Source organism: Equus asinus, chromosome 1 (genome assembly GCF_041296235.1).
Source record: "Equus asinus isolate D_3611 breed Donkey chromosome 1, EquAss-T2T_v2, whole genome shotgun sequence".
Taxonomy (NCBI): domain Eukaryota; kingdom Metazoa; phylum Chordata; class Mammalia; order Perissodactyla; family Equidae; genus Equus; species Equus asinus.
The window spans coordinates 170,404,102-170,417,001 of NC_091790.1; positions in this window are offsets into that span (position 1 = coordinate 170,404,102).

A 12,900-nucleotide genomic window follows, 5' to 3' on the forward strand; every position below is an offset into this window, starting at 1 on the left:
CAACAAGACACACTAACATAATTCTGAGAAATGCAAATACAAAACCAAGAGGATAAATTCTGGACTTCTCTGTTCTGTAACCTCAAAAAAGCAACAATGCATAAAATGCTGTCATTCTGGAACACAAAAAGAGATTCATGCCAAGCGTTCTGTTCTATTTTTTCTTAAACAGCAATGGCTACTGTATCTAGTGCTTTACTGCATTCATTTGACACATCTTTTCTGAGGTATGCCTAGGAATCGCTAGTGTGGCCTCTCCCCATTTAATTGTAGCTCCCCTCCTGTCTTCTAATCCTTCTGTTTATAACTTCTCTCTTGTCCTTGCTCCCTAACTGAGTTGAAAGATGGAACTAGGGGACCTAAAAATGAGTTTGCTTGGATTATAACAATTAACATTTTACTTTTTTTGGTCATCTTGAGCTATACATTGTTGACTTGATAAGATATCTTGTTATTGGTGAATAGAGCATGTACTTTTGGATTAGATAAACCTGAATCTGAATTCCAGTTCTACTATTTATCCTCAGTGACTTTGAGCAAATTGCTTTACCTCTCTCAGCCTCAATTTCCTTATCTTTAAAAAGGAGATAATAACATTAACTTTGGGAGTTTTAGATGAAATAGTGTATGTAAAGCACGTAGCACAGTGCTTGGCATACAGTGCTTAATAAATGGGGTATTATTCTGTTTCTCTTTAGGGTGACATATGGTAATTTTCATTTAAATACCACAAGTTTCAATGGTCCTAAATTCTCTTTTTTATAATGCTAACAATTCATAACTATGAATCAAGTTTAGTCCGTGTCTCCACCACCACTTTGCCCTCCAACTCCAACTTTTGGAAAGTATTTTCCCTGGGAAGATAGAGATGAGCTCCTTAGTTCCATGAACCACTGCAGTAGAGTGGGGAAGGGACTAAAAGCTTTCTCTTCCATACCATTCTTATATAACTTACCTACATCCACTCTTTGCTGTCTTTTATCTCCCCTTCCTGCTGAGGAAAGTCTGTCTTTAGTGCCAAGCACAGGAACTATGTCTGCTGTGAAGCTCTCGGCAAAGGATAACACAGCTTCTCTCAGAGAAAAGTCTTGGTTCTCCTTGGGATTGGACATCATCATGGACATTTCCCCTGGAAAGAAGAGTTTCTCAGGCCTCTCTTGAGAAAAGTCTTCTTAGACATCCTAGCCTGCTTATCTAAGTGATTGACGTTGTGATATTTTCAAGAAAAGATTTCCTTTTTCATTTGACAGAAATCAAGTGTATGCAGGACATCTAAACTTCAGCCTGCATAGGGGGCACTATAGACTTTTATACAGATTATAAAAGCATCAAAAGATTTAGTGGTTTTTTCACTTTTACTTTTCAGAAAAATATTATAGAAAAGAGCCCAAATGAATATTTGACAATGTTTTAAAAATGAACAGAAATTTTAATTTTCGCGTGATAATAGTGATAGAAATATTTCACCAACTCATTAGATTGATTATACATACTCATGGTACTATTTCTTTTGGGATAAATATGCAGCATTTTCCCATTTCCTTCTTGCCTCTTTAATTATGAAAGTTCCAGAGATTGTGTAGATAGCTACAGTCATTTTTATTAAGCAAAAGTTAATTGCCATTATTTTATAGACTTACTAGTTTATAATGTATATTTATGCATCCAATTGAATAATAATTTCCAGTTTTGTTTTTGAAGGTTTGTCTATTTTCTAACAGAGTCATTTAATATGACATTAGATTTCAAATTATTAGTCTTTTTAGAATAAACTCTAAGTATTGGTAGGAGTGTCTTATTTTTTCCCTCAAATTTAAATTGCTGTTTCTATAAGCTGTATTGAAGAACACAGGGCAAAATTAGTTATATGGAATTTGTAGTTTGTTTATTGGAATTAAATGTCATTAACTACTTATAGCGAAATCTGCTGATTCCATTCATATTGAGCCCATGAACAGAAAGTATAAAATTAGTTTTAGATAAGATTCAGCAAATTTAGTCCCCATAAATGATGTCAGGTTGGCAGCCTTTGAATGGTGCCAGATGGACCTGGGAGATTTTATTTTTTTTATTTTCATGAACAAAATAGAGAAGCAGGTGCTACAGGATAACACTCAGGGTGCTGTGAGGAATTTGGCCTCTATTCTCATTCTAGCATGATTCCCTATTTTGAAGCAGCAAAGGACCAGGGATGGGAGGAAGGGGGCGAATGGTCACCAGTTGGGAATTCCGTGATATGAATTCCTACCATAACTGTGACTGTGGCATAGCTAGGCTGACAACCAGGATTTCAACACTCAAATACCTAATGCATTAGAGCTGTTAGAATCAGCTTAGCATCACTGTATCTCAGAAGTGAAGAGCTTCTTAGGAATCTTCTATCCCATAACCATATTTTTACAGATGAAACAAAAGAGGCCTAGAGAAGGGAGGAGATTTGCCTAAAGTTACATGGCTAATTAGTGGTATACTCCTGACCCAATGCCGGATTCCTGACTTTGAGTCTGTAACTCTTGCCATCACACTATATTGCCAAACTCTTAACAAGGAGAAGAATAAAAGCATCATCTGTTGACTTTTCTTCCCCTGCAGTATGAACTTGAGAAACAAACAAACAAAGGAATTAGCGGCCTGTTGGTACTTTTGCATCAAGACAGGTCTTCCTTATCTCATAGATTCTCCCCATGAGTTTCCACATAGACATTCTTCTTTGGCAATTAGCAATTAGAAAGGAAAAATATTTGCAGCCTAATTTAAATCTTCTAATTAACAGTCATTATTATTTTTAATATAATCCAATTGCATTATAAACATTGGAGAAAACAATTACGGCAAGCCGAGAGAGAGAGAAAACCTATCAAATCACTGCACTACTCTTCTAGATCATTTCATATCATGGATCTTTTCCTGGAGTTAATGAAAGATCATTCCCCCGTCTCTTCATCTGGGTTGTATGGTATATGACCGTGTCCATAGAACCTAAAAGAAATGCTCTATGGTAAATAATTATAGCAGTGAAAATTCTGTCTCATTACAACATTGCAGAAAGACCAAGTTATAGGATCTAAAGTGCACAGAGGAGAAGCACGTATAAATGTGGAAATGTGCGTTGGTTTTAGCCGGAGCTTTTGCTAACCAAACTTTAAGCAGTTAAGATGATTTTATATTGCTTTCTCCACATCCATCCTTTTTCCTTTATTATTCTTATCAGCTGCCCTTCATTCTTTGCTTGACATCTAGCCTGCCTGGTTCTTGATTCTCATCCTTAGAACCATTTGGTCCTCTGGGCAGTCTCTGTCCAGATTGCCTGGGACTTCCCCCTCCCTTCTTTTCATAGACCTCTGCCCCCAATCCATCCACCCCTCATCCCGACCTGAGTGGCCCTGACTGGGATTATTCATGGCCAGAGGCTGGCTGCAAGGAGGATTCAAGTCCTTTTCTTCTAGCTCAGTATTGAGAGACTCCATCCCCACTCACCCTTGTTCATCATGTGATCCTAACCCAGGACCCTTCTCCTGATAAGATTAATTTTTCAGAAGAGGGGTAACAATGCTGAGGATAGACATTTGGGCTTTGGAGAGAGGCAGACCTAGATTTAAAGCCCAACTCCAACAAGTCTTATTACATGGTTGACATTAGGCAAAATACTTTTCTTTTCTTTTTTTTTTTTGAGGAAGATTAACCCTGAGCTAACTGCTGCCAATCCTCCTCTTTTTGCTGAGGAAGACTGGCCCTGAGCTAACATCCATGCCCATCTTCCTCTACTTTATACATGGGACGACTACCACAGCATGGTGTGCCAAGTGGTGCCATGTCTGCCCCCGAGATCCCAACTGGTGAACCCCGGGCCTCCAAAGCGTAACGTGTGCACTTAACCACTGAGCCACCGGCCCGGCCCTACTTTTCCTTTCTAAGTCTCAGTTTTTACCTCTGAGAGGTGTAGGGAGGCCTAAATGAGAGAATTAATGCAATTAATATGTCAGAGAGTAAGCTGCAATATACTGTACGGTGTTTATAACGAGGGGAGGCAGGAGAGCATGGACACTAAGTGCTTGGGCTTGGGAGGCAGACAGACATTTATTTGCATCCTGACATCATCCGTCACTAGCAAGTTCTTTTCTTCTCAGAGCCTCAATTTTCTCATCTGCAAAATGGAACGAATAATAGTTCCCGCTTCCCAGAGGATTTAGAGAGAAAATAGCTCTAAATCATTTGACACCGTGTGGTTTATCTGGGGATAGGTTGCAAGAAGGGAAGTTCATGCTCTGCTATATTGTCTCCTGCCTTCTTCACTGCCATAGTCACCTTTTCCACCGGGAGACCGGCTTATTCTCTCATGGGTCTCCCAGAAGCTGAGTGCATTGCCCAGAGAATTGGAGGAAATCTACACTCATTCATCCATCCATTTTCTCATTCATTCAGCAAATATCTACAGTTGGCTGTTGCTGTCCTTCCTTTCACCTCTATGTTGGACTTCCTCCCAGAACTGCCAGCTAGGTCTCTCCCCAGAGTCTCCCTTCTCTCACTGGTAGCCTTAATTTCAAGTCCTCAGCAACTTTCCGTCCTCTTTGTCCTGCGCGGTTACTGAAGCCATATCCCATGCCTACTGACCTCTGAGCTTGTCCTCTCCATTTGTGCCTGCTGACTTTCCTTTTGACCCAGAGCCTTTGCTTTTAAACTAAGACTCAACCATTCCTCCCCCTTAAAACTTCTTTCTTCCTTATTTCTTTCTTTCAGGTCTAGGTTCTTGTCCCATTCAGTGTGACAATGAACTAATTTGATAAACAATTCTGAGCTGAATGGGAAAAGTCATAGGATATTATTCATCCAAACACTATATTCTGAGGACATGCCAGAAGCAGGGCACGGTAGTAACTTCTATGGAAGTCAATGGTGAATGAGATGGATGCAATACTTGTCTCCGTAAGTCTTAGAGTCAAGAGGGGAAGATGGGGAAGTAAACAGACAATTAAAACACTGTGTGCTGAAAATTTCTACAGTAGGGGAAGCACATAGGATACGCACCAAATCCAGACTTGAGGGATCAGGAATGGCTTCCTGAAAGGAGAAATGTCTTAACCAAGACAAAGGGTGGTTGGAAGTCAGCGTTCCAGGCCAAAGCACATGAAAAGCTCTGAGCAAAGAGAGGGCATGACTTGCTTAGGGTATTGGGAAACATTCCGCATGGCTGGACAATGGGGTATAAAAAGGACTAAGAACAGATTAGGTGATAGAAGTAGGCAGGGCCTAGACTGCAAGTGGCTTTATAAGCTACATGAAGCAGTTTAGACTTTATCCTAAATGCATTAGGGAACCAGTCAAGGGTTTTAAATAGGGCAGAGACATTATCAAGTTTGGTTTTAGAAAGCTCCTTTTGGCAGAAGTACAGAAGATGGTCTGGAAGGAGGGCAATGCTGGAAACAGTCCATCCTGTTAGAAGGCTTCTGTAGCGGTTCAGGTGAGCAATGAGGTTGCTTGAGCCATAGAAGTGAGGAAGTTTGTGATCATTTCTGAATCCTCTTATTTATTCATTCAACAAATATGTATTGACTCCATGTCAGGCGCTGTGCTGGGTTTTCGGGATTAGATGGTGAATGGAAGAGACAGGGTCCCAGCCTTTAGTGGGGGATTCTGACTGGTTGTGGTAAGTATTAGGACAGCATGCTGAGATAACTCGGGGCTGGCAGCAGGCTGGCACTTGGAGGGGTCAACTGAAAGGCAAATAAAAGAAGTAAAAGGCAAACTCAGATCTGAATCCAGTTATTCCACAAATATTTATTGAATATTTTTTGTATGCCAAGAACTCTTCTTGGCACAGAGGAGATAGCAGTGAAAAAGACAAATTCCCTAGGTCATGGGCTTACATTCTAGTGCAAAGCCTCCTTTCTAGCCTCACGATTTATGAGTATCAGTAGGAAGCTAGAATAGGGGATGACAATAGAGAGATTTTATGAGATAGATTGACAATCAAGGTGAAAAAGACGAAGAAAGCAAGACCATTGTTCAGAGAATTCAGGAGGAGAAGCAGGACCGGCTAAGGAATGATGAGCTCAGTTTTATACATGTTGAGTCTGAGGTGTCAAACAAGAATTCTTCAATAAACTGTATTGTAAAATGGTCAGACATCTGGGCTCTGCATGCACATTGCCTGGGTTCAAATACTGAATTCACCACTTATAAGCTCCATTATCTTGGACAAATTACTTAACTTTCCTGTACCTCAGTTTCCTCATCTGTGCAATGGGGATAATAGTATCAACCTTATAATGTTGTTGTGAGGATAAATGAGCTAATATATGTTAAGTGCTTAGAACAGTACGTGGCACATAGTTCAGACCTAAGTAAGTGTTAGTTATTGTTATATCTGAAGCTAGAGTTGTATATTTTGGACTCATACCCATACATTTATATGAGTTATGCATGTCACAAAGGTGCCATACCTAAGGTGACACCATTAATATAATAGATGTAGTCAATTTGCATATTTATTGTAACTGCTATCTAGCAGATGTAAGCAAGGAGGGAGTATATTTTTCTAGTCTGCACAAAAGTACTGAAATAGTTAATAGTGGCCCTAAGACAGTTGACTATCAGTGCTGCTTATATGATATGAGACTTCTCAAGGAGAGAGCGTTGAGAGGCATGAATGGCTTAGGATAACACCTTAAGGATCAGCAACAACATTTAAGGAAGAAGTGAAATCTGCAAAGGCGACTGAAAAGGCCTGGCCAGGGAAGTAGGAGGAAAACCAGATGCTCATGATATCGTGAAAGCCAAGGAAAGAGAATGTAACAGGAAGGGCAGAGTGGTAAACTGTGCCAAATGGTGCTGAGAAATCCAGCAACCTAAGCACCAAGAAGTGTCACTGAATTAGCAGCCAGGATATTATTGGTGACACTGGGAACAGAAATGGTGGAGGAAACCTGGGTGCCATAGACGGAGAAGTGAACATAAGATGATGTTTGATTGTGAAGAGGTGAGAAGGCCTGATAACGGGGGAGATAGCGAATCCAGAGGGTGTTTTTCCTGCTTAATTTGAGGCAGGAGAGTTATGAATATATCTGAATGCTGAATACAAGGAACTAGCAGAAAGAGAGAAATCAAGCTCCAGGAGTGGAGTGGTGGTGATTGATAGAACAAGGTCTCTTGGAAGTTCGGGAGAGGATGCGGCAGGATATGGACCTCCCGAAATCTCCAATATTACACACGTACAATTTACCAATGTCCTTCTGGAGACTACTCCTCTTGCAAGGCAGGAATTTCAGGTCAGGAAAGTGGAAAAGATTTTGGGGGAAAGAATTTTGTGTTCCCTCAAATTATACCCTGTAAATGGTCATCCACTCTGTGTAAGGTTAATTTAACCAGCAATTGTCCATATTACAAGCGACCCCTTACCTGCAATAGTTCTGCTCTCTATGATTGCATCAATAGCATACCTTTTTGATTGATTTTAAGTGACAAGTCCCTTATAAAGCTGCAATTATTTCTGTTATCTAGGTTGTCTTGAGCTTTTATTGTATACTGTTAGTTTCTGCCACTATTTGGTTCCTATAATCATAAATAAAATAATGACTGGCTTCCACTTCCCAAGTCCCCGTGGGATCTGAATCAAGATGTGTCACATGTCCCACCCATCTAATTTGTTATTTCAGTCGTTCTCTACTTATCTCCTTAAAAGTATCAAAATGACATAATTATCTTTCTTCCTAACATCAAAAATATTTTTTTCTCAGTCATTTTATAGCTTGTATATCTTTTAGGATATATATGTATATATTCCTTTTCACATACCGAGGACTTTATGTGTGTAAGGTAGATCCTTTACACACATTTAAAATCTCTGTAATTTCTTTTAGACGGTTTGGGTACTATTTATGGAAGTAGGGTTTATTGTTATTATATGGATCCATTTTTCTTTAATACAGTTGAAAGAAATATGCAGGATGTATGAATTAAAATTTCATCATGATAGTCTTAGTAGAATAAAAAAGCATAGCATAGTTGAAACAGTAGAAGAAAGAGACTGAGTATCAGAACAGAAAGGGTTTGTCTCTGAGGTTCTTTTGAGAATGATGAAACTGAGGTCCAGACAGTTCGGATGACAATCAGCGGGGCACTCAGTAGCTTAGTGGCAGCATCAGAATAAGAATTTGGGTCTTCTGACTCTTAGATAGAACTGCAAATTTGTCATATTATGATACTTAGAAATTCTGGTTATTTCCAAAACATGCCAGTTTGATCAATTTAAAAGTAAAAAATATAAATAATACACATACATTTTTGGCCACATGATACCTATGAGTAGGTTAACTAATGTTTTTTCCTGTAGAAATTTTTTATTCTATACTAATAAACCAGTGACTTGCTGTCACTTGATAACAAATGGAAACTGGAAGACACAAATACTTTCAGAGAAAGCTTTCAGGATGATCAACGAAACACTTCCTGCCTTCCTGAAATTTCACTCTATCCAATGACTTTGTAATTCCTTTTATTTCACTGGAACAATGTGATATGCTATAATAAGAATTCAATCTGTTGTGATATTATTGCCTAGGAATATTCATCAGACTCATAAGCTTAGACACAATTAGATCTGTCCTCTTCAGAGCCTTTCAGACTCCATTTTCCTATTAACTTATCCCTGATGTGGCATTTATGCTTAGAAATGCCTTTTTATTTCCATAGACTTAAAACAGCTGTTTGTATTATTCATCCCACGGTACCATTTATTTCATCAGCAGGAATCACAACCTTTGTTGTGTGTTTTCTCTTCTCCTACTTTGATTGGTGAGACTGAGTCACTGGGCTCCTGAGGGCAATGTGGGGTGAGCAGTCTTGGTTTTGCAGCCCCTGCTTTGCCTTTCTGTGGGCATTCATTCACATACGGATTTACTCAAATTCCTTTTAGCACAATAACCTTGAAAATCTTTATTTTGTGGTATATCCTTTACAAAGAAGAAGCACCTAACAATGACTAGTCTGTGGAATGATGACGAAGAAAGAGAAATAGGAAATTGCATTTTGCATTTGCCTTCTTTTAAAGCGAATAAAGTGTAATTGTATCATGCTCCCTAAAAGTTTTGAAACAATATAGAAATTAAAAGTGAAAGCAATACAAATTTGTGCAAAATAAAAGCATGCATTCTTTTACAAAACAAAATCAGTATAGAAACGCTTGTATTGGTCATGGTCACTCAAAACAATCATTTGAATCTCTTGACCCAAAAAGCATTTCCTTTTATCACTGATGTGTTTGGCATTGACGTGATGGTGTCAGGCTGGTATTAGCCTTTAGCTCTTTTATGAAAGGATGACAGGTGAATTGTGGAGTGGAGAAGGTATAGCTAGCTCTAGAGAAATAACAGGTGTTTGTTAATTTCTTCTGCTTTCCAAAAAGCCCAATTTCTCCCACTGCAGTGTTGGCTTGTTAAAGTTTCAAAAATTAAAACTCACTTAACTATTGAACAGGACCGAAGCTCCCAGTGGGTCACACTGAGTCCTCCCAGGTCAATAGTGTTGCATCATAATACTATTCTCAGAGAATCCATTCCAGCCACAGGCGTGTTCCTCTCCTAGGCTTGTCCAGCACTGCTCACATTTATGGAAAAGGTGGCTTTGGGGTAGATATTTCTAAGCTATAAAAAGAAATCCATGCTGCCCTTCATTTTTGAGCACCTTTCCTTGCAAATTAAAAACCAATGCTAATTGAATTCATTTGATTCAATGATAATTCATTTCCTTTCTACTAAGTATAGAATATACCAAATCACACAGCCCTGATAGAGAATACTCTTGCTATGTTGCTGAACCTTGAATTTTACCAGGAAGGCTGGGGAGCTGGCTAGCAAAATGACTTCACTGATTCACTGCACAAAACCATATTCCCACCTGCTGGGAACCACTTTAAGCTTAGAAGCAAAGGGTCTCATTCCCCTAGCAGTGCCTGTTATCTGTGAAATGTAGTTTTAGGACATAACTGATCTTTTGAAGTTAAGGTGCCTAGATTTCAATCCTTTTTGGTAGATGGAGCATTTGCTTTCCTGATTTGGGAAATAAGCTGTTTCAGGTATGAATCTATGGCATGACTTTGTTTTCTTTAATGATTGAGTTAAAAGTGAGGGTGTGAACATTAGTTATGGCAACGCTTTTTAAGTGGTAAAATTCCTTTTGGAGTTGAGATAATCAGCTGTCCAGATTAACAAAATATGTATAATAGCTATGACATATTTATAAGAACAGTTTTTATGAGGCAGATGTTGTGTCTGTGTTTTATTCATTATTTATCATTGCACTGAACATAGTGGAACATAGTAGGTGGTGCATAAATATTTGTTGAATGAACAAATGAATGAATTCTCTTGAAAACTGATTTATAATCATTAAACAGTCTTCTCGATGATATCTCCTTAAGAAATAATCTGCAAACCAAGTTCAGTTAGCTGAATAGAGAAAGACATTACTTTTAGTTTTTCTGGGTTAATAAAATAAAGGGTTATAATTATTTGTCCTTGACTCTTATAGTTATTTAACTCTCAATTGAACTAAAGTTTTCAGTTTAAAAAAAAAAGTATGAGCCGTAGAAATGGGCTTATGTAGACATAAGCCCAATTTTTCTTTTAAATTATTGTAAAATCAAGAAATCCAGCCACCTCATTTTATTTACCACTGATAAATACCCATTGTGTTCATTTCTCTGACAAACTAATAAGATTTCAAGGCTCTCTTACTCCTATGTCTAACTAACACCCAAATTGTTCCCATTTATTTTGATTTAAAATAATTATGATCATGATAACAATAGCTTAATAAAATAGTAAGTGCCCTCCTACACCAAACTCAAAAGCATAGCCTATAACATATTTGAAATGAAACAAAATTCTTCTAAAGTATATTTGAATATACATTAGAAATTGAGTTGCTATTAGAAGGTTAATATTGTCAGCACATAAAAAATGGAATATAAAATCATAGGGTCATATTCTTAAAGGCATTTCAGACGGATTTCTCAATCACTGCATTTGAATTATCTGATAAAAACTGGGTTATTCTAGAATAGATTTTACAAATTTATTTTAAGTATTGGGGAAATTTATCGATGTTAAAACACTATTTATTTATACTAGATAAACCTAACTCTTGCTCTTGATCTTGTTCTTAGTGATGTAAAATACATTAGTGTGCCTTTTAAAAAAAATCCCTCTACAGTTTAACTGATTTCTAAAGGATGATGTTTTTGAAGTTGCGATGAGTGATCTATTCGAGTCTGATTTAAGTCCTTATTGAAGCATAAATTAAGAGAGATCCATGGTTTACACAGTGTGCCCACTTGTGAATACTGTCCAACTAAAGAATGTTCCAAAATAAAAATGTCTTTAAAAATTTGAACACACAGCTTCAATATTGCTTAGCATGTTTATACTAAAATTGCAGAGCTTTTATAAACAAAACGTCACATAGTCTTTCTGATTATCTAGGCCATTTTTCTGAAACTGATCACAAGGAAGCCAAGTGAGAAAGTGTGAATTGTTCAAAATTCATCACCACTAAAGAAAACGTTAAAGTTTGTTTGCCCTTAAAAGATTACTGGTATATTCATTTACAAAAGGGAGGGCAGGATTATTTAGATTTTGATTACAGATTCTCTCTCTCTTTGCCTGTTTTGGAAATAATACTTGAGTTAACATCTCAACTGGGACAAGGGCAAAGAGATTCCTAATTAAAAAAAAACTTCTAAAATTAATATTTTTGTTTTTCTATCCTTCTATGTAAATAATATTTCTACTTTTTAAGCATTTATTTATCTCCTAGTAGGGTACTTTGTGGGGGTAGAAAATAGGCAGATGACACGGCCCAGGAGCTTACAGTCTTATTAGAGAAATCTGAAGCAATTAGAGAATGCCATCGTATCATGTAAAACTAGAGACAAATTACATATAATCTAGGTATGCAGAGAAGTGAGAAATTAATACCGGTTAAGGTGATCAAAGATGAAACTTGAGTGGGCCTATGGATTGAGTTGGATAGACTGCGGGAAAAGGAGAAATCTGTGCCTGTATGTTGCAGGGGGTGTCTGTGTGTGTTTATGTGGTGTTGATAAGGAATGGAAAATAGCAAAGAATGAGAGAAGAAAATGGATAGATGAGAACAGTGTTATATCATAAAAGGTCTTAATAATGGGCTTTCAATTTGATCTTATATATACAAGAGAGACATTGAAGGTTCTTAAACAGTGAGGTCAAATTCTAAACCACTCAAAATATTAGTCCCATGCTTTCTTCCTATTATGTACTTTCAAGCTTTTCAAACTCTCCTATTAATGAAGATGTTTTTTCCTCGTGTCACTTGTTTCTATCACTGAAACAACCCTACTGTTTTAATTTCTTATGTGGCTTCTCTTTGGTGACTGGACATGTGTCCTGCTATATCTTGGTTTCCGCTACTAATGGAAAAGTGTATTTAACTATATTTTTCTGTCTCCTGCCATCGAGAAACATCTAAGGAGGAAGTCGGATCTATAATTTCCTTTATATTTCCCCTCTGTTCATTATAATGAACACTCTAAAACTGATCATGACTATCAATATAAGTATAGTTCTAGCTGGTTGAAAATAGAATAGTTCTTGGTTGAATATTTATGAGAATCTGTTTTATCATGTACATACAATTTAAGCTGGTTTTTATATTATAACAGAGAGCAAATATTCTTCAGCAAAACTCAAAACAGTAGAAAAAGTCTTTCTCTTTCTCTTTTCTTCCTGAAAATGACAGTTTTTCATGCCCATGATGGAAATACAAAGCACTAGAGCTGTGGAACTGCAGAAAATGCTCAAGACCTTCCAGGCATAACAAATAATAGCACCACAGAGAGGAACACAGGTTCTTTCTGCATCAGGGAGC